This window comes from Theobroma cacao, chromosome 1, assembly GCF_053813885.1.
Source record: "Theobroma cacao isolate CCN51 chromosome 1, ASM5381388v1, whole genome shotgun sequence".
Taxonomy (NCBI): domain Eukaryota; kingdom Viridiplantae; phylum Streptophyta; class Magnoliopsida; order Malvales; family Malvaceae; genus Theobroma; species Theobroma cacao.
This window is the reverse complement of record NC_142639.1, coordinates 20,897,862-20,924,434: the sequence shown is the minus strand read 5'-3', so window position 1 is coordinate 20,924,434 and position 26,573 is coordinate 20,897,862.

The window sequence follows — 26,573 nt, the reverse complement described above, 5'->3', positions numbered from 1 at the left end:
TTAGTTCAATGAAAATATCCAAGATGGGGGTAAATTGGATTTAAAAATTTTAGAGAATGAAAAACAATATTTTATAGTGTACTATAAAGAATGTCTAGTCGACTTTGGTTGTGATCCTATTAACCGACTAACTTCAATGCTTTCCAAACAATTTTGTAGTCAACTATAAAAACTTAAGGATTGATCTGAGACTAGAAAACTCATTTTGAAATCTTATAAGAGAAGTTTCAACAAAAGCTTTAATGTACATGCAAGTTTTAATCAAATCTACTCAATCAAACATTGAGAAATGATCACTTTGAAATGCTTAAAAGGTTCTTCAAATGTAAACTATATAAAGCCAACTTAAGAAAAATATTTCAAAAAATCTTTTTAACCGAAATTAGGTAAGTAATGATTGTAGAAAAAGATTTGACAAAAATACCAACCAAGATGTAAAAAGTATGAATCAAACATTTTTTCAAAATGGATTTTCTACTTGTGTTAAAATCAATATAAATGATTTTTCCAAAATAGAGTTTCAACAATAAATCACAAAGCATAAAAGTAAATCAAGACACAAAGATTTATAGTGGTTTGGCTTTCTTGAATGCCTACATCCACTCCTTTGGCACACCAAGGAATTTTTAATCCACTAAAAGGATTCTTGCTTTTTAATGAGAAGCGATAACCCTTATAACGGCTTTTTCATGGGATCAAGTGATAAACCCATGGTTTTAACAGGTTCACTAGAAACCCATGGTTTTTTCGTGCTCACCACAAACGCATGGTTTTTTCGAGCTCACCAAAAACTCATGGTTTTATCAGGATCACCACAAACCCATACAATGACTTTTTTCAAGATCAACCATAGTCTTTACACTAACTTTTAAAGGCTAAGTTAAAACCTTTACAATAATAGCAAAAATGCCTCTAAAAGGTAGATTTTGCTAAGTGGGTATAATGGAGGAAGAATGCCTAACGTTAGGTATAAAGATTGGATATAAGGATTAGAGTGTAAGCACAAAAAAGGTTTAGCTCAAGCAGGCTTGGTTTTGCTTGGTTTTCTCTCATATCTTTTCAAGACCATGATCTTCAAGAGTTTGGCCCTTTTTCTTTCATTTTCCTTAACTTGAAATGATTTCCCAGTGGTCCCTTTTATAGTTGAAAGAGTCTTGAGGCTGATGAAGGTGACTAGAGTAAGAAACTAGCTATTTTCCTTTTGAATTTTGCATCTAATGGTCACTTGTAGTCATGTATGGAAATTCTCTAGTCAATCCTCTTCCAAAAAGCTTGTATTTTTGAAATCTAGTTTGGTGTAGTCGACTACCACTCGCTCAAGGTCGACTACCACTCGCTCAGGGTCGACTATGGCTTCATAAAAGCTTGGATTTCATGTGCTTACTTCACTAGGGTCGACTATAGGATTTATAAGGTCCACTATGGTTATTTTTTGTAACAGTTCAACCTTTTCTGACATGATTTTGACCATGATTTGTTCTAAATTGGGCAAGGTGGTAATCATGATAGTTGTAGCCCTAGCTCTTAGCTTTCCAATGGTTTAAGACTCACATCAATTGGACTTCTATAGTGAGAGTTATGCTTAAAATTCCACAACATGTACTTTTAGAGGTATTGGGTTAGCAGGGGTGTACGAGATCCGTTGGTTGGACTACAAGCATGTATTGATTCATTTGTCCAATGAACAAGACTTCAACCGTAAATGGACGAAGCAACATTTGTCAAGCCCAGTCCTAAATTATCTACCATGTTACACATGAGACTGATAGAGTGGTTGTATATTTGAACAGCCCCGGAAGAATATTTAAAAGTCGGTTTTGTGCTTAGAAGTATAAGTAAGTCGATTTATACCTCGAACTAATTAAAATAGGGATTTTAAGGTGAAATTAAGAGTTTCACAGTCTAAGGATGACTCAAAATGGTAATTCGGAGTTCGAGGATCAATTTGGAGTCAAACCGAAATTTTCACTATCTAGGGGCAAAATGGTCATTTGCCACCTAGGGACAAAATGAAAATTTTAGAAAAGATTTTTTTTCCCCATTTGACTTATTGGAGTATGATTTGAGGTTTATAAGTGAAAAATTTTAATTCTGGTATAATTTGGAGTATAAGGGTAAAATGGTAATTTTGCCACCCCGGGGGCAAATCGATAACTTTTCACCCCCGACACTTGTCAAGACCAAGGGATTTTATTCATCATGGAAATGGATAAATATGAGAAGTGTGTGGTGGAGAATTAAAGAATAAAAAGTCAAATATTTAAAATTTCAACCAATAAGGAAATGTCATGTGTTATGTTTTTATTATTTTATTATTTTTTTATAAAAAAGGCATAAAAATCAACCCATTTCCTTCAGATGGCCAGCCAAACCAAGAGGAAAGAAGAACAAAGGGAGAAAAGAAAAACAAAAACCCTAGGTGGAGAAATTCAAGGGAAAATTGGTGAAAATTCAAGGAAACAAGTGACAAAAGGTAAAATTTCTTGATTTTGACTTGTGATCTACCTTTCTCATGCATTTCTCCTCATTTTCCATGGTTAAATTACATGTTTTCATGATGAATTCATGGCTGGTTGGAATGGGTATGGAGAGAGAATGATGTTAGATTGATTTGTTTTTAAGTTATGTTAGTGTTTTTTGTTAGTTAAGCATGTTTAAAAACAAAACAACAAGAAAAGAATCCATTTTCCCCATGAACCTTCAATGGTCGAACCCTATGTGAAGTGTAGAAGTAATGAATTGATTTTGTGATCAAGTGAATTGGTTGAAAAATTGATGAAATGATGATTTATGGTGAGAAAATGGAATGGAAAAATTTTTAGTGATAGTGCACCACAATGGTCGAAATTTTCAAGAAGAATTGTGAAGTTTGTTAGGCTGAATTTTAGATTATTAGAACTGTATTTAGTGAATTGAAATATTAGAAATGAAATGGAGCAATTTGGAGCCAAATCGGACACAATTGTCATTTAATCGAGTAATAGGCCAAATTAGGTCAGTACCGTATTTAAGCGACAATCGGATAAGTTGCATATCATATCATGCATATACACCGAGCCTGAATTGATTTTATAATGGTCAAGTTTGATGTGGTGAATTATGTATTGTACATTGTGGATAGATGGTGAGTAAATTACACTGGCAAAAGTACAGAGATTGTGCTTGGAGACTAAGATTAGGAGTACATCGACTCCTAGGACTGTGAGTAAACTTATTATCGTCTTAATTATCTAGAGTAGTTTTATACAATTGTGTGATTTTATGAAAAATGGGTTTAAATGGTAAATTGCTATGTTTTAGGAGAAATTGTGATTTTATAAAATGATTTTATAAATTTTCTAAAAAATTGAATACTGGTTTTGAAAATAGAGTAATTGGAGACTGCCTGCTTGTGTTGTAAATTTATGGTTTTAAATTGAATGGCTTATGACAATATATGAGCATGAATGGCTAAACTAATTTTTGGTGTTAGAATTATTTGTACTGTGTATTCGGCCTTGAGAGGCTAGGTTGCAATAAATTGCCATGTCATGCAGAAAAAGATTTTATAAATCAGGTGGTAGATAAAATAATCTATAGTCACTGTAGTGGTGGGGGTTTTCGTGGACTGCCTATGAGAGGGGCACGGTAACCTAATTATATATTTACCTCCAGGAGAGATGTTGGATGAAATATCTATTGAGGTAAAGATTTGAGTGCACTTCACGTGGACCACCGCGTGAGAGTGAGACTCAGTCAACGCCAAGGCATGGCTAAAATTTTAGATGTAAAGATATTTAACAGCCTTGGCAGACTTGGTTAGGATAACCCTCGATCAAGGTATCCCTGATAACTGAGTATGAGAATGATTTTTGGCATGAGCCAAGCTTTTTAGGAAATCATAAGCCTATTTGTTTATTTAGGTGAAATTAGTTGAAAGGTAATGAAATTACAATTTGATGACTTATTTTAATTCGTCTCCATTTACTTGCCTTTAGATAGTTTAGATGGTGTCTGTTTACTCACTGGGATTTTATAATCTCACCACCCTCATTTCCTTACATTTCAGGCTCGGGGAATTCCATAGTTAGCTGACTTTGACATGGACCTTCATTTGGACTTGAATTGATAAAAGCTGTAGGTTTTCAGCTTTTGATACATTTTGGTTAGATGTGGGCCCACGTGTCCCTGTAAAAGTAATTTTATGCTTTGGTTATTTGCTTTATAGTATATATGAATATAATTAACTTTTACGCTATAAGAATTATTTACCGATAGCTTTATAAAAATTATTTTATAAGAAAATAGTTTATTTTATTAAATATTTTTATTATATTCAAATTGTCAAATTTTCACTTCAAATGAACATTTTAGATACTTAATTTGTTTTTAAATCACTAAATATATATTTTCTGCTTACCTACTACATTTTTAGCGAGTTTTGAGATTTTTGACTAAAAATGATGAAAATGCCCTTGTGAGCCAGAAAACAATATGTTATGTTCTGATTTGAAAATGACTTGTAATCCTTTGAATTACGATATTTGATAACTATTACTCACCGGGGAAGTGCGAAAGCTGATACGAGAGCCTTGCGAGGTTTCGATCGGCATTCAGGGTGAAGAATGTCTGTCGAGGTTTCACGGCGGGTGTCATGGGCTCGATGGGAGTTTCGGGTTGTGACAACATTGGTTTATTGCAAACCAAAAGATGCTAGTATTCAAGTGGTCTCCGGAGTTTAAAGCGGAGAAGAAGTCTCCGATCGTACCTGTGTGGATTTTGTTTCCAAACCTAAAGGCGCATCTGTATGAGAAATCTATGTTAGTTCTAATTGCCAAGATAGTTGGGAAGCCATTGTTTGTGGATGAGGCTACCGCTCAAGGCTCTCGGCCGAGTGTAGCAAGATTCTGTATTGAGTATGATTGTAAAAAGCAACGCATATACTAGATTTGGATTGTTATCTAGAATCGCGAAACAGGAGCAGTAACTGGTGGTTATTCGTAAAAGGTGGAGTTTTCACCAATGCCAGATTATTGTTTTCATTGCTGCCATGTCAGTCACAAAGAAGCAGATTGTATTGTGATGGGAAATAAGCCAAAACAATCCGGATTGAGGTAGCCACTGACCAAGGGTAAGGGTAAGCAACCTAGCTTGTGCATGGAAGAACTAGCTAAACGTCAACAGCAGTGGCAATCGGTGAATAAAGTGGGTACGAGTGGAGCAAAGGACCGGTAGGGAAAGGAAATTGATTCGGACAGGGATCCCAAGGATGCCAATGTTCCGATGCTTAATAGATTCTAGGCCATCTCGGAGGAGGACAATGGGGAGCAAAATGTGGCATGAATGATTCTATTTATGTGCATGGTGAAAGGGACCAAAACGAGAAATGCTTAGGAATGAGGGATATGGAGTTGACAGCGCAGGTAGGGGATGAAGGTTTGGGAGGAGCAGATGGGATGTTAGTGCATGAACCTGTATATACAGATGTTGGTAAAAATGATAAAAAATGTTCAATGGAGCAGGAGGGTCAGATTGAGTCAGTGGAAGTGCAAGCATGTGCATGTAAAAATAATAAAAAATGTTCGGTTGAACCAAATACCTGGTCAAAAACAATTATTCATAGGGATGACCAGTGGATCCAAAAGGGGGTGCAGGAGGATCAGAATGACTTTGTTGAACTAGTAGAAGGCAGTGGCGAACAAGTTCCAATCAAAGGACAAGGTGCTAGTCAATCAAGAGGTTCAGCTGGACATAACCTGGGGGAGACATCTGCGGCATGCTCGCGTCAAAAGCTGGAAGGCCATGTTGATAATCCTTCCTACATGGAGTCAACATTAGGTAAAAGTAGAATAAATAAAGAATTGATACTTGTTCCTTACTTTCCAAAAAATTACTCTGAAAAAATGGAAATCCATCCCCGTGTGCGGCACAGGCGAAACTCGAATCCTGTGGTCTTAGCTTAGCCTCAGAGGAAGCAGTGGATATGAGGGAAAAAGATGGAATGTCTGATAACGATTCCATCTCAGTAAACTATGCAGCTAGAATCCAATCATGATTAGTGCACTTTTGTGGAATGTGAGAGGTATTTCAAGTAAGATGATACAAAGGAGACTTAAGAGTTTAAAGCTTATACATAAAATAAAGCTTTTAGTAGTTTTGGAGCCTATGGTTGAGGAAACGAAAGCAGAATTCTTTAAAAGAAAATTAGGTTATGAGAAGGTGATAACTAACAGCCCTAAAAAAATATGGATTTTCCATTTTTTTTATATAAGATGTGAAGTGATATTAAACCATAATCAATGTTTGCATGTTAGCTTGTCCTTTCCGTGGCTTGAATGTCCTATTCTTGCTACATTTGTTTATGCAAAATACACTAGAACAGAGAGAATCCCACTCTGGACTGTCCTGAGATCATTATCAGTAGATATTCGTATACGTTGGCTTGTTGGAGGGGACTTTAATGTGATCCTAAATAGGGTGGAGAGACTATCCGGTGCAAGTCTACATGCTGGATCCATGGATGACTTTGCAACAACCTTGTTAGATTGTGGTTTGGTGGATAGTGGCTTGGAGGGTAATACATATACATGGATGAATTCACATATGTTCCAGTGCCTGGATAGAATAGTTTATAACCATCAATGGATGGGGTTGTTACCAATCAGTAGAGTGCAGCATTTGAATAGGGATGCATCAGGTCATTGCCCATTGTTAATCTCATGTTCAAAGGCCACGGGTAAATCTCCTTCTTCATTTCGTTTTTTGCTTGCATGGATGCATCTTCGTGATTTTAAACGTTGCGTTGAAGTTAACTAGAACCTTCTGATACATGGCAAAGGATTGCAGGCATTCTAGAGGAAACAACTTAGATTGAAACAACACCTTAAATGGTGGAATAAAATGGTGTTTGGTGACATTTTTCGTAATCTGAAGGTGGCTAAAAATCACGTTGAAGTAAATGAGATCATGTTCCAGCAAGAGCAATCCTTGCCTAATAGATTGGAGTTGAATAAGTCGTATGCACATCTTAATCAGCTTTCAATCATGGAAAAAACTTTTTGGCAGCAAAAATATGGCATTAAATGGGTTGTAGAAGGTGAACAGAATACCTGATTTTTTCATATGAGAATGCAGAAGAAAAGAATTAAAAGTCATGTCTTTAAAGTTGAAAATCAGGATGGTGGGTGGTTAGAGGAACCGGAGGCAATTCGAAATTCTGAAGTGGCTTTCTTTTCATCTTTCATGTAGGTCAAGTAATGCGATATGAACAGGTTTAACACAACACTTATTCCTTCCATTGTCTCGGATTTAGAAAACGATATTTTATGTGCAACACCAACATTCCAAGAGGTCGAAGTTGTGTGTTTGATATTGATAAGAACAGTGTGGCAGGACTTGACGGGTTTTCTTCCTACTTCTATCAATATTGCTAGGACATTATTGCATAGGACCTATTTGAAATGTTAGTAGATTTTTTTCATGGTGCAGAAATGCCAAGGGGAGTGACTTCAACCACGTTGGTTTTGCTTCCTAAGACCAATAATGCTTCCAGGTGGACTGATTATAGGCCAATCAGCCTTTGCACGATGCTAAACAAAATTATTACAAAAGTATTGGCAAACCTTTTAGCTAAGATTTTACCTAACATCATCACTGAAAATCAGAGTGGATTTGTTGGTGGGAGATTGATTAGTGATAATATTCTACTTGCACAAGAACTAATGAGGAGACTAGACAAAAAGCTGAGGGGCGGCAGTCTGGCAATTAAATTGGACATGATGAAGGCATATGATCGATGGAATGGGGCTTCCTTTACAGAATGTTGGAGAAATTTGGATTTAGTCTACAATGGATTAATATGATCTAAAGATGCATATCTAATTGCTGATTTTCGATACTAATTAATGGTACGGTAGCTAGATACTTCAAATCAGAAAGAGGGTTACGACAAGGGGACTTTATATCTCCTGTGTTATTTGTGTTGGCAGCAGAATATTTATCTCGTGGCTTGAATAACCTTTATGCTCTATATCCATCGATACATTATTCTTCAAATTGTTCTTTGGTAGTTAGTCACCTTGCCTTTGCAGATGATGTCCTTATTTTTTCAAATGGAGCCAAATTGTCCTTGTTGAAAATATTAGCTTTTTTACAGGAATATAAAGTTGTGTCCGGACAACGCGTTAACTATAAGAAGAGTTGTTTCATTATGCATAGAAATTTGGCAAGTTCTAGACGGCAAATAATCTCTAATACTATAGGATTCTGTCATCGATGCCTTTTTATCACTTATTTAAGTGCTCCACTTTACAAAGGTCCTAAAAAAGTTTTTTTATTTGATGATCTGGTAACAAAGATAAGGGACAGCATTATAGGTTGGGAAAACAAAATTTTGTCCACAGGTGCTAGACTTACTTTAATAAAAAGTGTTTTATCCTCTTTACCCATTTATTTGCTTCAAGTCTTAAAGCTCCCGGCTTGTGTTATTGAGAAAATTGAAAAACTATTTAATAGTTTTATATGGGGAGATTCCGCAGATGGTAAAAGGATACATTGGACATCTTGGTAGAAAATCACTCGGCCAACTTCTGAGGGTGGTTTAGATATCAGAAACATTTTAGATGTTGTTGAGGCCTTTGAAATGAAGCTTTGGTGGCATTTTCAATCTTGTAAGAGTCTATGGACTCGATTTATGAGGGTAAAAATTATGTTGGCCAGGTTCCAAGATATGTAAAATCGAGAATTCATGATTCTCAAACTTGGAAATGTATGTTGGTGAGCTACTTGGTGACTGAACAGCATATGAAATGGCGGATAGGTAGGGGGAATCTATTCTTTTGTCATGACTGTTGGATAGGAGAAGAGCCTCTCGTCAATCGTTTCCTAACATTTATCTCTTCTACGAATCAGGTTTGTTATTTCTTTGACAATGGTAAATGGAATGTGGAGAAATTAATTAAGGTGTTGCCAAAGGAGTTAATTGGGGAGATTTTGCAAATTCTGATTGACACATCACGTGAGGACGTGGCTTATTGGGTACCAACGTCTGATGGCCATTTTTCTACTAAAAGTGCTTGGGATCTAATATGCCAACGACATTTAGTGAACCCTGTGTTTGACTACATTTGGCATAGGTGCATCCCGTTATCAGCTTTTTTTTTATCAAAAAATCCCGTTATCCGCTTCATTCTTTCTATGGAGGTTAATTCACGATTGGATTCCGGTGGAGATGCGACTGAAAATTAAAGGATTCCAGTTTGCATCAAATGTCAATGTTGTAACTTAGAGAAAACACTTTTGCATGTAATGTGGGACAATCCAATTGCAAAACGGGTTTGGCACTGTTTTGCAAATCTTTTTCAAATTTCTGTGATCAATCCTCAAAACATTGTTCAGATTATATTGGCATGGATATATTCTAGAGATTATACGAGGAATGGCCACATAAGTATCTTAATCCTTCTCTTTATTTTTTGGTTCTTGTGGATGGAGCGAAATGATGCTAAACAAAGATCACTAGGCATGTATCTGAGTCGTGTGATATGGCGGATTTTGAAGCTTATTCGTCAGTTATTTCATGGGAGGCAGTTCCAATGTTGGCAATGGCGGGGTGATATTCAGATAGCTCAAATGTGGGGATTGACTTTTCCAAGAAAAACAATCAGTCTGCCTAAAACAATATCTTGGCATAAGCCATCGATAGGTGAGTTTAAGTTGAATGTTGATGGTAGCTCTATAAATAATTTTCAGAATGCTAGTGGTGGTGGATTGTTACGTGATCATACAGGTACATTAGCATTTGCATTTTCTAAAAATTTAGGAGCTAAAAATTCCCTACAAGCTGAGTTATTAGCCTTGCATAGAGGATTATTGTTATGCCAGGAGAATAATATTTCACGATTATGGATTGAGATGGATGCTATGATTGTTATTCAAATGTTAAAGGAGGGACACATTGGCCCACATGACAGTAGGTATTTATGGGCATCGATACGACAGCAATTGAAACTTTTCTCATTCAGGATCTCCCACATCCATAGCGAAAGTAATCAAGCAGTAGACTGGTTAGCAAATCGTGGTCACCAACATCATGGTCTTCAAGTTTTTGAGGAAGCCCAAGGAAAATTATGGGGAATTTTAACATTAGATAAAAGTAATTTACCATATGTTAGATTTAAATAAATGTAAAGGAGTAGTACTCCTTATTTATTTTATTAGCTTTATTTTGAGGATTATTTAGAATCTTGTAAAAGTGATGGGTTTCAGTTTTATGATTGCATTCATAGTTATGCACATAAATTGAACCATTTCACTATAGGCATTTCTTTAATCTTTTCTTGGATTCATGTAATTTTGGAGGTTCGGTGGATGTCCCCCTCCTCATTGTACTTAATTTTTTCGATCATCAATAAATGGATTAAGGGTAGTTGGGCCCTGTGAGAATTTCTAACATTAAAAAAAAAGCTTTTAATTATGTAAGAACAAGTGATGATGACAGTTGACACATTTCAAGAGCATACCAAGAACATATTAAGGAACACTCAAGTAATGCAAATGCAAATTTGAATCATTTTGTCAGAATTAAAACCATAATCATTTTAAAGCTAACACATATGATTTGTTGGAAGAAATGGCATCTAATAATTATAAATGGCCATCTAATAGAGTAATGCCTAGAAGAGTAACTGGTGTTCATGAGCTAGATGCTGTCAATGCCTTGACTGCACAAGTAGTTACTTTAACTAAGAAGTTTGATTTAATAAGGGTTCATTCTATTTAGACCCCATTTGTTACTTGTGACTCCTGTGGAGCAAGGCATCCTAGTGATCACTGTCAAGTTAGTTTTGATTCAGTTTAGTTTGTTGCGATTTTTAATAAGCAACAGAACAACTCATAGTCCAACATCTATAACCCTGGTTAAAGGAATCATCCAAATTTTTCTTAGAATAATAAGCAGGGATCTATTTCAACTCCAAAGCCACATTTTCCCCTTGGTTTTCCACCTTAAGCTACAGCTCATACGCAATAAAAAAAGCCAATGATGGAAGAATTACTTATGCAAATATGATCAAGATTAATTCTCTTATTCATAGTCAAGTAGCATTATTGAGAAACCTTGAGACACAAGTAGGTTAGTTGGTCAACACAATCAACAATAAGACTTAAAGGACCTTACCTAATGATACAGAAACAAATCCCAAAAAAGACGGTAAGGAACATGTTAAAGCTATTACTCTTAGAAGTGGAAAATAAGTTAGATGTAATAACCAGCAAGCTGAAACTCAAGGTAAGTCTATTGAGAATGAGACAATGATTGAGAAGTCTGGTAAAAAAGTTCAAGAAAAGAAAGCCAAGTCAATCCCACCACCACCACCCTTTCCTTAACGTTTTCAGAAACAACAGCTTGACAGCCAATTTTAGAAGTTTTTAAAGGCATTTAAGAAGCTCCATATCAACATATCTTTTTCGGAAGCTTTAGAACTAATGCCTACTTATATGAAGTTGTTGAAAGACAATTTGACCAAGAAAAGAAGATTTAGTGAGTATGAGACTGTTGCACTTACTAAAGAATGCAGTGCAATTATTCAAAACAAACTTCCATCAACACTCAAGGATTCTAGTAGTTTCATTATCACTTGCACCTTTAATGCTTTATTCTTTACTAAGGCTTTAAGTGATTTGGTAGCTAACATCCACTTAATGCCTTAGTCAATTTGCCAAAAGTTGGGTTTGGGAGAAATTAAGCCTATTACTATTACACTACAACTTGCTGATAGATCTCTCGTATATTCAAGAGGCATTATTGAAGATGTGCTTGTAAAAGTTGACAAGTTTATCTTTGGTAAACTTTACTGTACCTGATATGAAGGAAGATAGAGAGGTTCCAATCATACTTGAGAAACTATTCTTATGAACCGCTAGAGCTCTCACCGATGTTGAAAAAGGAGAACTTACCTTGAGAGTTCAAGATCAAGAGGTAGCATTCAACAGTTTTAGAGCTTTAAAATTTTCTAATAATTCTAATGTATGTTTTGCTGTAAGTGTAAAAATATTGTCACTAGTGAAGTATTCATTGAAAACCATCCTAAGGATCCACTTGAAACATCTTTGGTTGTTAATTTTGAGAAGGATGATGATGAGTTCCTTGAGTGTGTGAATATGCTGGATGCTTCATCTTGAGTTTTAAGAGCCCAATCTAAATTTTTGGACCTTTCTTCCACCTCAGCATTGCCAATTAAGCCATCCATTGAAGAGCCTCCTATATTGGAACTAAAACCCTTGCTTACTCATTTGAGGTACGCTTTTCTTGGTAAATCAAATACTCTTCTATTATTGTTTCGTCTTCTCTTACTAATGTGCAAGAATAAAAGCTTTTACGAGTAAGAGAACATAAAAAGGCATTAGGATGGACAATTACCAATATTAAAGGGATTAGTCATTCTGTTTGCATGCACAAGATATTTTTAAAAGAAGCCCATAGAGCCACCATTGAGCATCAAAGGAGACTTAATCCTATCATTAAGGAAGTGGTCAAGAAAGAGATCATTAAGTGGTTAGATGTGGGCATTATCTATCCAATTTCTTATAAATCTTGGGTAAATCTAGTCTAGTGTGTGCCAAAGAAAGGTGGGATGACTGTGGTGGCTAATTCTAATAATGAGCTCATTTCTACTTGAGCAATGATTGGTTGGAGAGTGTGCATGGACTATTGGAAGCTCAATAAAGCTACAAGGAAAAACCACTTTCTTTTGCCATTTATTGATCAAATGCTTGATAGATTAGCTAGTAAGGAGTTCTATAATTTCTTAAATGGATATTCTGGCTACAATTAGATAGCAATAGCCCTTAATGATCACGAAAAAACAACTTTCACTTGCCCTTATGGTACTTTTGCTTTTTGAAGGATGCCTTCTAGCCTTTGTAATGCTCCTGTTACATTTTAAAGATGCATGATGGCAATCTTTTTAGGTATTTATAGATGACTTTTCTAATTTTGGTGATAATTTTGATGATTATCTTTTTAATCATGCTAGGGTCCTCAAAAGGTGTGAAAAAAGCAAAATTAGTGTTGAACTGGGAGAAATGCCACTTCATGGTGCAAGAAGGCATTGTCCTTGGACATAAAGCTTCTAGCAAAGGATTAGAAGTTGATAGAGCCAAGATTGAGATAATCGAGAAGCTCCCTCCACCAACATCAGTTAAAGGAATTCAAAGCATTCTTGGATATGCTGGGTTCTATAAGCAATTCATCAAAGATTTCTCCAAAATTTCCAAAACCCTATATAACCTCTTAGAGAAAGATGTTCCTTTTAAATTTGATTATGCCTATCATGTTGCATTCTTAGAATTGAAAAAGAAGTTGGCGTCTGCACCCGTCATCTTAGTTCCAAATTGGAACTTTCTTTTTAAGTTTATATGTGATGCAAGTGACTATGAAGTGGATGCACTTTTAGGTTGCCAAATGAGAGATAAGATATTCCATTCTATTTATTATGCTAGCAAAACATTGACAGAAACCAAGATGAATTACACCACCATTGAGAAAACACTTCTTGCAACTGTTTTTGCCTTTGATAAATTTGTTCCTATCTTGTCAACACTAAAGTGAATGTATATACAGATCATTCAGCCATCAAGTACTTGATTTCCAAAAAGATGCCAAGCCAATATTGATAAGATGGACTCTTTTGCTACAAGAACAAAGGAAGAAAAGAAGAACAAAAACCTTTATAAAGCCAATTTGAACTCTTCCACATTCATTCTTATGGCTAGCCATAGCAAGAACAAAGGAAGAAAAGAAGAACAAAAACCTTAGAGTAAAAATTCAAGAGAAAATTGGTGGATTTCAAGTAATCAAGCCATCAAAGGTGAAATTTCTTAACTCTAGCTTGTGATCTATCTTTCGTATGCATTATTTTACATTTTCCATGGTTGAATCACAAGATATCATGAAGGATAATGTGCTGATCAAACCCTAGGAGAGAGAATTTGATGATGATTTAGATAGATTTTTAAGATATATGGATGTTTTTAGTTGTTTATGGTGTTAAGTGTAAGAATTAAGCTTGAAATTCACATATTCCTCATGAGTTCATCATTGGTCGAATCTTCCTTGTAGAGTGTTGATGGTGGATTTGATTTTATTTCAAGCGAATTGGTTAGGAAATGATGTATTATGGTGAGAAAATCAAGTAGGAAAAATCATAGTGTTGATGCACTCACCATGACCGAAATTCTCAAGAAGAAATATGAGGATGATTTTGCTAAATTTTATGCTATTTGACTTGTGTTTGATGGTTTGGAGAATTGAAAGAAAAATGGAGTTAATTGGAGTTAAATTGGATGTATTAGCCAATTAATCGGGTGATAGATCGAATTAGGCCAATACCATTTTATTTAGGTACATAATTGAATTTATATTGAACACTGTATTTAGATAGTTACCCGAGTATTTCACATCCCATTTCATGCATTAGTATAAAGCCTAAATTGGTTTTACAATGGTTTACCACAAATGTAGTAAATGGCTTATTGTGCATTATGTCTAGGTGGTGAGCTTTTTGGCAAAGTAAAGAGATAGTACCCGAGGATCAAGAATCGGAGTACTCAAAATTCAACTCTTGAAATAGTGAGTAACCTTACTACCATCTTGATTATCTAAAGTGAATTTTAATTCGTTTTTGTGATTTAATGGAAAATGAGTTTAAATGGTAAATTTTTAGGTTTTATAAATAAAATGTGTTTAAATGAAATGATTTTATAAAATTGTCTTGAAATTAAATGATGGTTTTGAAAATGGAGTAATTGGAGACTAATTGCTGTGTTATAAATCATGGTTTGAATTGAATGGCTTATGATAATATTGGCATGAATGGTTGAATTGGTAAATGTGCTGAAAATGTATGAACTGTTGATTTGCCTTGAGAGGCTGTAAAACAAAATAATTGCCATGTCATGCTATTGAATTTTATTGAATTGGTGGGTTATAAATTGGTTGCTGTAGTGGACAGGTTCCATGGACCAACCTATTAGAGGGGCACAGTAACCCTATTATATTCATACCTCAGTATGAGAGGCATGGTTGGAAAACTCCTGAGGTTAAAACTTTAGAGTTCACTTCACGCCAAACCACCACGTGAGGGTGAACTCAGCCAACGCCAAGGAATGGCTCTGTTTTCAAAATAAAAACATGATTTATGCGTACATAACTTTTTAACAGCCTTGGCGGACTCGGTTGGGATAGCCCTCAGCCAAGGTATCCCTGATAACTGAGTATGAGAATGATTTTGGCATGAGCCAAAGTTTTAAAAAATTCATAAGCCATGTTGATTACTCGATTTATATGAATTGATTTAATTTGGTTGAAATGAGTTGAAAGGTGATGAATTACAGTATGTTAAACTATTTTATCTATCTCCATTTACTCAGCTTTAGATATTTTAGATGGTATTTGTTTACTCACTGGGATTATATAATCTCACCACCCTCCTTTCCACCCCTTTCAGGTTCAAGATAGTCGGTAGATAGCTCATTTCGTTGAGGGCTACAGTAGGACTTGCATCCTCAAAAACTGTAGGTTTACCGTTTTTGATACTTTTGATCGTTCGTGGGCCCACGTGTCACTGTAAATTAAATTTTATACTTTGGTTATCTGTATTACAGTATGTATGAATTTATTTAGCTTTTACACTACAAAAATTATTTATCAGTAACTCTATAAATATTGTTTTATAAGAAAATAAAATATTTTATTGAATATTTTTATTATATTCAAATAGTTATAATTTCACTTTAAATGAATGTTTTAGATATCTAAACTTATTTTTGATTATGAAATATGTGTTTTCCACTTGTGTACTACATTTTTAGCTGGTTTCGAGATTTTTGAGGAAAAATGACCAAAATGCCCCTATGAGACAAAAATCATTTTTTATTAATTTAAGTTGAAAATAGCTTAAAATCTTTTAGAACATGATATTTGGCAATGGTTACTCAAAGGGGAAATGATAAACTGATATTAAAGCCTTACGGGGTTCTAGTTGACATTTTCGGTAATGAGTGTCGATCGGGACATTACGACGGTTGTCACGGGCTTGAGGGGAGTACCTAGTCGTGACAGGTAGTGACTTAACTTTGATTAATGAGACCTTCCGTGATGAACAGTTATTGCATGTTGATCAAAAGAAATTACCATGGTATGCCGACTATGTCAATTACATTGTAAGTACCATTCTACCTCTTGATTTAAATTTTCATCAAAGAAATAACTCTCTTCATGATGTTAAATCTTATGTGTTGGATGAGCCTTTCTTGTTTAAGCATTATGTGGACAGAATTCTGAGAAGTTGCATTCCGAAGGAAGAAATTTAAAGTATACTTCAGCATTGTTATTCTTCCAACTATAGTGGACACTTTGGAGGAAACAGAACTGTAGTAAAACTCTTGTAATTAGGTTTGTATTGGCCAAAGTTATTCAAGGATGCTCACAACTTTGTTTTAAAATGTGACAGGTGTCAAAGAGTGGGCAACATTTCAAGAAGACACGAGATGCCACTCAATAGCATCCTTGAAGTGGAGATATTTAATGTTTTGGGTATAGATTTCATAGGTCCATTTATCTCTTCTTTCAACAATAGGTACATTTTTTTGGCTGTTGACTATGTTTCAAAGTGGGTGGAAGCTTTAGCATTGCCTACAAATGATTCCAAAGTGGAGTTGAAATTCTTGAAAAAGAACATTTTCACTAGATTTGGCACACCAAGAACAATTATAAGTGATAAAGGCAATCGCTTTTGCAACAAGTATTTGGAAGCAATACTTGCTAAGTATGGAGCTAAACACAAGATTACAACTGCTTATCATCCACAGACCAATGAACAAGTTGAAGTCTCCAATATAGAAATTAAGAGGATTTTGCAAAAAATTGTGTCTCCATAAAAAAAAAAGATTGGACAAAAAGATTAGATGATGCACTGTGGGCATATCGGACTGTCACAGCCTAATTTTCAGGCTATGACCGACGCGTGAACCCAATAGGCATAGCCCACTAAGCCTAAGCAAGCCTTTTTATATGATTCTGTTCATCACTCTACCCATCACACATCATCATTACTAAAGCCAAAATTCTTAATCTCAACAATAAGTGTTTTAGTAATATATCATTGCAATCAAATACTTATATTTGTATCATCCCAAACATAATGTCATCTATTGCCAACTCATAGTGGCATCATCAATCAAAATATACATATATGGTTTATAACGCAAGTTTTTAGCAATTTACATCAAGTGTACATGTACACATGCAAAAGACCCTTGACTACTAGTGGAGTGACTCTGGGTACGGGTACGTCTACTGAATGCCATGGTACCTACCAAAAGGCGAATACAAGTGGACAACTCAATCTAGGTCCCAACTGACTCTGAATCTGAAAACATGAAGTTGAAAAGAGTGAGTATAAACCCAGTGAGTGAACATAGGAAGAAAACAAGCAAACGATAAGGAAAGTGTAGAAATCATGATGCACTTATGTTAAAAACAATGCAATTTAGTTTAATTTCTTGCTAAAACCCTTGATTTCAAACTTTGATTATTTAATCCCTTAGTGTTAAAGGATCCATGGTCAACCATGAAGTTGAAAAGAGTGAAAACTACAGTAGAATCCAAGCAAGGCAAGCATGGCAAAGGAAATCTCGCTGTAGTGAAAACCAGGGCTGGCATTTTACCCAACCACCTAATAGTTTCTCACTATAGCGAGAATACAATTTCACTATAGCGAAAACCAGGGCTATTAAGTTAGAAGAATTCTTGTCACAATAAAAATCCATTTTTGCTACAATGAAAATCAATTGGAAAGCATTTGTCAAATTTCAACATTCAATATTCAATACAATCACATTTTATTTCCTTAACCTCTCTATAATATATATATAAACATGTACACCACTACCGGCTCACCAGCTCATATGCACTCCCACACCGCACATAGCTGAAATCATCATGTGCACTCCCACACCACACATAGCTGATATCGTCATGTGCACTCCCACACCACACAGGGCAATATCATCATGTACACTCTCGCACCACATCATCACCGGCATATATCATCAGCGTGTGCACTCCCACGCCACACACCACCATCACCATCATGTGCACTCCCACACCGCACACACATGGTTACAATTGTCACACAATAGTGCCATTCAATGCATAACATACACATCAACATAATGTAGAAAGACATGAATTCATCACATTACATTTTTCATAACATAAAAAAGTTTCATCAAGGGCTTGTTCCCATGCATATTTTAAAGAAAAGACCAATAAAACATTTGAAGTGATTCAATCACACATATATTCATTTATCCCAAAATATTTTGATGTAAGTTCACTCACTTGCTTTTATTGATTCTTTAATCGACTCCAACTTCCACTAATGCTCCAAGTGGAGATGTGGGGTCTCGTTAGAACCTATCACACACAATAGCATCACAACCAACTCAATTGACATGAATATTATTCCAAAAGCTATTTTCCTAATTCAAGTTTTGCTAGTTATTCCTAACTAGCTTTTAATTACCATTTGACTGGCTATTTATTCACACTAATTTAGTCACACTAGAAATAAATAAATAACCTTCAGCAATAAAACAACCCACAATTTTAATTATTGGCCATTCATTAACAACTTAAAATCGAACCTAACTCACTACTCACTTTGGTGGTTTTGTAGTTGAATTCCTTTTCAAGAGTTTTCTTTAAGCTATTATGGAAACTCTTTCTGTCTCTCTGTCTCTTTTTTTTCTCTTTAAAACATCCAACTAGTGAGAGAAATTATTGAGGAAAGACTTTTGAGAGCTCTTGAGGTGTAAAAGTGAAAGAGCATGAAAAATCCTATGACAAGGTATATAAAAACATAATATTTGGGGTTACCATGAAAAAATCATGGAGGTTTCAAGGGAGGCTTCCATGGAAGATGGAAATGTGAAATGGGGAGGAGAAATGGGAAGAAGAAGAAAAAGCTACTGGAAGTGAGGAGAAAGTGCAGGAAAATTAGATATTTATGCTTAAAGTTGACTAAAGTTCCTTTTATTTACAAAAATGCCATTGCATAGTTGACTTTGCCATCTTCTTTCCTTTAGGTCAAACTTTTTACTCTTTTGACATTGAGAAAAGGTCCATAATAGATTAGAAGTACTTGAGTTCACAAAAACTTAAAAATTTAGATTCGAAGTCGAAAATGACCATTTTACCCCTAATGTGAAAATTATCATTATTTTTATTTTCTTCATTTATTTCATTATTTTATACCTCATTCATTTATGCCTTAGGCCTACTTAGACCTTAATAATATTAGAAAAACCTACTTCTAACTCCAAGAAGATGACAAAACTACCCCTAACCCATGTCATTGGGTCTACCTCCACTACACGTCTGTGAAGGTCGAGGTACCACACAGACTGTTGGGATTCGGCCTCATGCTCAAACATGAAAATAATCAAGAAATAAAAGTATAACGTAATGAAGAATAAAAATACATTTAATCAAAGAAATAGATAAAACCCTCAAGATCAATGTTTATGTTTTTCATGCAATTTTCAGATTAATTATGATCACTCATAGGTTCAAGTGTTATGTACCTTACTCTAAATATCGTAGTCAAGAGCTAGTTAAATCAAAAAATGCTTGTGATGAAGCAAGTAACCCAAAAAAAGAATAAGACAGTTTGAAATCCTACAATCGAAATCTTTGCTTCTTCACCTTTAGGATTTGTCAAATCTTCAGCCACTTAAGTGTTTGGCCCTTAATAGTAATCCACACAGTAATCAAATAAGACCTTCTCAAAGGTAGGATTTTACTGGTCCAAGCAAGTTTTGTTTCTAAAACAAAAAGACTAAAAGTTCTTGTCAAATCTTCTTTCTATCAGACAAAGAAATTAATTTTCTTTTCTTATTTTTATTAAACAGCTAAGAAGTGGTTAAAGGTTTAGAGTTTTAGGTGGCTAACATAACATATTTATATAGCCAAACTAAGTTGTAACACTAGATACAACATTTGTATTTTTTTCAAGTAAGTCCTTGTGAACTTAATTAATTTTTTAACTTTATTTTAGTCTATTGCAATTAAGTCCAACTTAATTGATTGTCCTTTCTAATCTCAATCAAGTCACTTAATGTGCATGACTCATTAGGCTTTTAACTTGTTAGCAATAAACATCAATCCTCATCAAATATCAATTTGATAACTGATTTATATTTGTAGATTATAAGCGTTATCTAGCAGCACATCATGACCACCAAAATATTAAAAAGTTAGTTAAAGAATTTGACAAAGCCCTTCAATGATAAGCCTCTCGATGTAATACGGTCCTTTCATCAAATATCCCGGATATATCATAAAGCATGGCTTGGTGTCTACTTATGGCATTCCATATTTGTTCTCATAATTCATAACTAACCATATGAATTTAGCAAACTAACTTTTCTCAAATTCATCATGCTTTGGCAAAAGCTCTTCAATGATAAGCCTCTCAATGCGGTATTAATTTGAACCCTTGTGAACAAGTGAGATACATCTCCTTTTACCACTTGGGGTGATGAATCCTCTCTTGACCACTCATCCGCCTTTGCATACTTCATGGCATATACAAAAACACGCTATGTAGGCATCTGGTCACCTTCAGACCCGTAGAGGTGAAATCAAAGTATGCATTACCTATACAAGATGACCTAGTGTCTCAAGTCTAAGGACTAGTTGCATGACTATCACATGAGAACATATTCCATAGACACTTGAGTGAAATACAAAATGAAGTTCTCATAGCAGGTCATGTTCAGTGAACTTATTCTTTAACAAGCACCCACATGTTATCCTCAAGTATTCCATATACTTCAATCTATGAGATCGGTTGCTTACTTCCCAAGTAAGGAGGCTTAACATGTATCAGTCTTTGAGCATTGTCAATGCTCTATCTTAACAATACAATGACCATGAACAATTTTAGGAACATGGCTTTGATGCATAGTGATCTCATAATTGTTATAACTTTATAATTCTCTTACAAGGCCTTTATGTTCCATGGGCTTCATTTAATTAGTACTTAATAACTCTTTATTATTGCACTAACATGAAGGAAAACCTTTATCACATAAAGTTATGCAATTAAGTATGTATTAAATGACGATATATATATTCCTTGACCAATCCAATTGGCTCAAAGGCATATACCAACAATCTCCCACTTGCATTGAGTCAATTACTAACGTATGTAATATCAAACTCTTTAGCTTAAGGACTATGTCTCTACTAGGACAACTCAAATTGCAATATTTGGGAATATGTTGATTTATATGTTTAACAATTTCTATTGTCATAATCGAAATAATAATTTAGAACACATCAAGACCTTGATTCCCTTGTTACTACTCTTATTGTTACTTTAACAACTTGAAATCATTTATTGGTTTATTAAACCAATGATCCAAACATCACTCCTTCTGTAGCCTAAACAAAAGGTTTGTATCCGATTATAGAAATCATCATGCAATTGTCTCTAGTTTTGGAACCATTCAAATATAACTGATCAATCATGAGTTTATGTCACTTTTAACACTCAGGATTCTCTCTATGTTAAGCTCCTTTAACATGTCATCCTAAATTCTTTTGTTGAGTCCCCTTTTAGGCTCTAACTCTTTAGTCTTATTTTGTTTTTCTTAGACTGGCAAATGTATCTTATACACTTTTAATGAGTAACTTATCTTACTCTCACTAACATTAGGATTTGCACAAAATATGTTTATCTTATTCAATATATTCAACTACTTTGAATTTATTACATCGAATAGAAATTATTATCCAATCATTTATGTTGGATCATTTAGTAGACTCATCTTTTATGAGTAATATATCAATATGAATCCTACTAATGGTTTGCATCTAACAAATGAATTATGCACCTTTATGCACCCCATTAAATCAATTTTTGTGCGTAGATCTTATCTATTGGATTTCAAAATTTCATGACCCTTGACTTTTAAAGTGTCATTAGCTCTCACTATTTCTATCATCTATAAAAATCTTACCAAGTAAACTAATTTACTTTCCTTTAAGGCACTATATCCATAACTTTTATGTATACTTATATTTCATAAGTCATTTATCAATGGTTATAGGATGAAATCCTCTTAAAGGTTAGTTTATGCGATTAACTGGACTTGGAATGCTTTGTGATCATCTCTTATGAATTCAATATGATAATAAATTGTTATTTGGTTCTAAGCAATCTTAATTTAGATATTCCATCTCAATAAGAAAGCTCCTTAACTAAATGTGTTCATAATCCTATTATGAATTCATTGAGTTAGGACTCAATTTTATCCAAGTCATCTCATTAATTTCCTTTAAATTCATAAAAAAAAAAAAGAAAAAATGATCTTACAATGATCTAATGACTTAGTATTGATTATCATGTATGCAAGGCTATACTTAAGGATAAATAATTTAGAATAATTCCAAAATAAAATGAGATATAATGTAAATATAAATATATAAACTAAGCATCTCGTGCTAGCAAAATATAAATCTATGTTTCCTAAACATAAAATAAAATATTCGACTATAAGCCCACAACCAAAACATCTCATCTAGGTAATCATGCCATGAAACATTCAATGTTTTAAAATTATTTATTGTTCCACAATCCAATCTAGGTCGACAAGCTTAATCACCGTCAACTAAGGTTGTCACCTTCATTGTCCTATTCTTTACTACTCCTTGCCATTAGCTCCTTTAATATGTCATACATATTACAACCATTCATAAAGAGTAAGTTATCATATACCAAATAGTGAAAAATAAATAATCTTATGATTCATACCTGAAGTTGAAGCTTCCTTTTATTTCTTCCCTTTGATGGATTCAAGATAATCCTTGCAATTGTGCTTTCAATGCCTTAATCTGTTGTAGAAAAGGCATTTGTCATTGTCCTTGTCCTTCTTCACTTCTTTAACAGGCTTTATACCTTTCGAAGTTGATGCCTTTTCAACCTTGTCTCTCTTAGAAAATTTTCTTTTCTTATTTTTATTTTTCTTAAAAGAGAAAATATGAATTGAAGGTTTTTCTTTCGTAATGGTGTTCTCATCTTGTGTGAGCATATTCAATAAACTCAAAAGGGTCACCTTAATCTTGTTCATGTTAAAATTCAACACAAATTGTGAATAGCTCTCGGGTAGTGAAAAAAGTACAAGGCTTATGCTTAAATCATAATCCATGGTCTAACCTAACTACTTGAGTCGAGTGGTGTATCCTATCATCTTTAGCACATAAAGCCTTACTGGGCTTCCTTCAAACATCTTACATTAAAACAATTCCCTTGAAATGTCAAATCTCTCTGTGCAAGTTTCCTTATCGAACATTTCTCTAAGGTTTAAGATGACATCTAAGGCATTCTTTGTCACGACCCAAACCTAGTGCACGAGTTTGACAGAAGAAGCTCGTGCGTGTCACAGCCCAATTCTCGAGCCATGACCAACGTAAGGGCCCAATAGGCATAGCCCACCAAGCTCAAGCAAGCCTCTCTTTCTTTAGGATTTAATACTCATAATTTCTAACGAATGTTCTTTCGAAATTAGACCATGAGAACCAAGTATATATATACATAATGTTCCCAAAAAGGGTTATCATTCGTCAACCTTAAATGACATGGTTAATCAACCAAAATACAGAGTGCAAAAACAATCTCATAATTTACATTTAGGTAACTATACACACATGTAAGAGACCTTGACTATCAATAGAGTGACTTTGGGCATGGGTGCCGCTACAGGATGCCATGGTACCTACCAAATGGCGAATACAAATGGAAACTTCAATCTAAGTCCCAACTACCTCTGAATGTGAAAACATGAAGTTAAAAAGAGTGAGTATAAACCCAGTGAGTGAACGTAGGAAGGGAACAAGCAAACAATAAGGAAAGTGTAGAAATCATGATGCACTTATGTTAAAAACAATGTAATTTAGTTTAACTTCTTGCTAAAACCCTTGATTTCAAACTTTAATTATTTAATCCCCTAGTGTTGAAGGATCCATGGTCAACCATGAAGTTAAAAAGGTGAAAACTATAGCAGAATCCAAGCAAGGTAGGCATGGTAGAGAAATCTCGCTGTAGCAAAATTCAAGGCAAAAATTTCGAACCACCACCCGAAATTCTCACTGCAGTGAGAATGCATTTTCGCTATAGCAAAAACTCAGGGTTAGCATTTTATCCAACCACCCGAGAGTTTCTCACTGCAGCGAGAATGCATTTTCACTGCAGCAAAAATCTGAGCTAGTCAAGCCCCCAACACCCGAGAGTTTCTAGCTGCAGCGAGACTGAATTCTAGTCACAATGAAAATCCATTTTTGCTGCAATGAAAATCAATTTGAACGTATTTAACAATTTTTAACAGTCAACATTCAATACAATCACATTTTATTTCCGTAACCTCTATATAACATATATACAACTATCGACACCACCCCAGCTCTCCCCCGGCTCATGTGCACTCCTACACCGCACATTACAATATCATCATCAGGTGCACTCCCACACCGCACCTCACCATCACTACCATGTGCACTCCTACACCGCACACAGCATATATCATCATCACGTGCTCTCCCACATCGCACATGGCATATATCATCAGCATATGCTTTCCCACACCGCACACTACTAGCACCGTCATGTGCACTCCCACACCGTACATGCACGATTATAATTATCACACAATACTATCGTTCAAGGCATAACATACATATCATCATAACAAAGGAACACATGAATTCATCACACTACACAGTTCACATCATAAAAACGTTTCATTAAGGGCTTGTTCCCAATGCCTATTTAGAGAAAAGTTCAATAAAATATTTGAAGTGATTCAACCAAATACATATGCATTTATCCCAAAACTGTTGGTCTCAATTAAATGTGCTAGAAGGGGGTGAATAGCACAATTTGGCTCTTTAAAAAATAGTCTCTAAGTCTAGACAAATGCAAGATAAAAGAAAGAATGAAAATAAAATAAAAACAAAGTAAACAAGACAGTAGAATTTATAGTGGTTCGGTCCAAGACCTACGTCCACTACCTTGATTATCCAACCAAGGATTTTTCAACCAATCCACTAAAAACCGATCAAATTCACAAGCTTTCACCAAGCTTTACAATGGCTTTTACCAAGCTTAGCCAAAACCTTTCAGAATAGTTTTCCCAGGCTTAACTAAAACCCAACACCTAACTTTTCAAGGCTAAGTTAGAACCTTAAAACAAACAAGCAATCCTAACTTGATTGAACCCCTTAGAGTGACCCTTTCACTTTAAGAATATAAAGAGAAATGAAAAAAAAGTGTACCTATGATCACAATGTTTATCTAAGTGGTACAAGTTGAAGTGCACAATACAATTACAAGGATGGGCATTGAGTGCAGTGAAGTGCAGGAAGTGCTCTCTAATTTTTCAACTCTTTTTGTGTTCTTGAAAGCCTTCTCTTTTTGTTTCTAGCCATTGGAACCCTTTTTTATACTTGGAGAAACAACTTTAATGGTAGTTTGACAGTTTTCTAGTCGTTAGAAACAGTTGGGAGTTGGTTCTAGCTGTTAAATTGTGTTTTAGTGTAGAGTTCAAACTTACAAACAGAATGTTCTTAGTCGACTAACCGATATCTTAGTTGACTAAGTCATCCGTGTCTTTTGTTCCCAGTTTTTGGTAGTTCTGACAATGTGCACTTAATCGACTAACTCATTCCTTGGTTGACTAAGTTGGTTTTGTTTGTCAATGCTCTTCAGCCCGCCAACCTTTGACTTAAATCTTAGCTGACTAACTCTTCATTAATCAACTAAGGGACTTTTGCCTTGTTGTTCAATTGTGATTGTCATATATCAATGCTCTTTGATATGTGCATTTTAATGATTGAGTATTTATTTGCATACAATTTTGTCCTGCACACTCAAGTCGAAATATTATACACAAAATGAATGGGAATATTTTACTATCATCAAAAACTAATGGAGCCATCTTCTTGTGCCATCAAACATAGATTGGCCCTTTCCTCAGCTTTTTCTTCCTCACTTTCAGAACTTGAAGTGTCACTATCTGACCAAGCAGCTGCCACCATTGCCTTTTTTGATTTCTTGCTTTTCTTTGGAGTCTCATCTTTCAGCAATGGACATTTGGACTTAAAGTGTCTAGGCTTCTTGCATTCGAAGCAGGTCAGCTCTTCCTTTTTCTTAGAGTCATATTTGTTTATAGTTTTCCATGAATAACTTTAATCTTTTTTAAACCCTCTTCTAGCAAGTATCCGATTTTTTCTTCCCATAAGCTTTCTGAATTTCCTTGCAACCAGTGCCAACTCATCATCATCATCACAAGATAGCTCTTTCAGCTCTTTTTCAAGAATGCTGGCTTTCAGTGCAATGCTTTTTTTCTTTTCTTTTGCTTCTCTTCTATCCTCATCTTCTTCTTCTTTGAGTTCTAGTTCGTGAGTGAGGAAAGAACCACAAATCTTATCTAGAGTAATAACGTTTAGGTCCTTTGCTTCCCGGATTGCA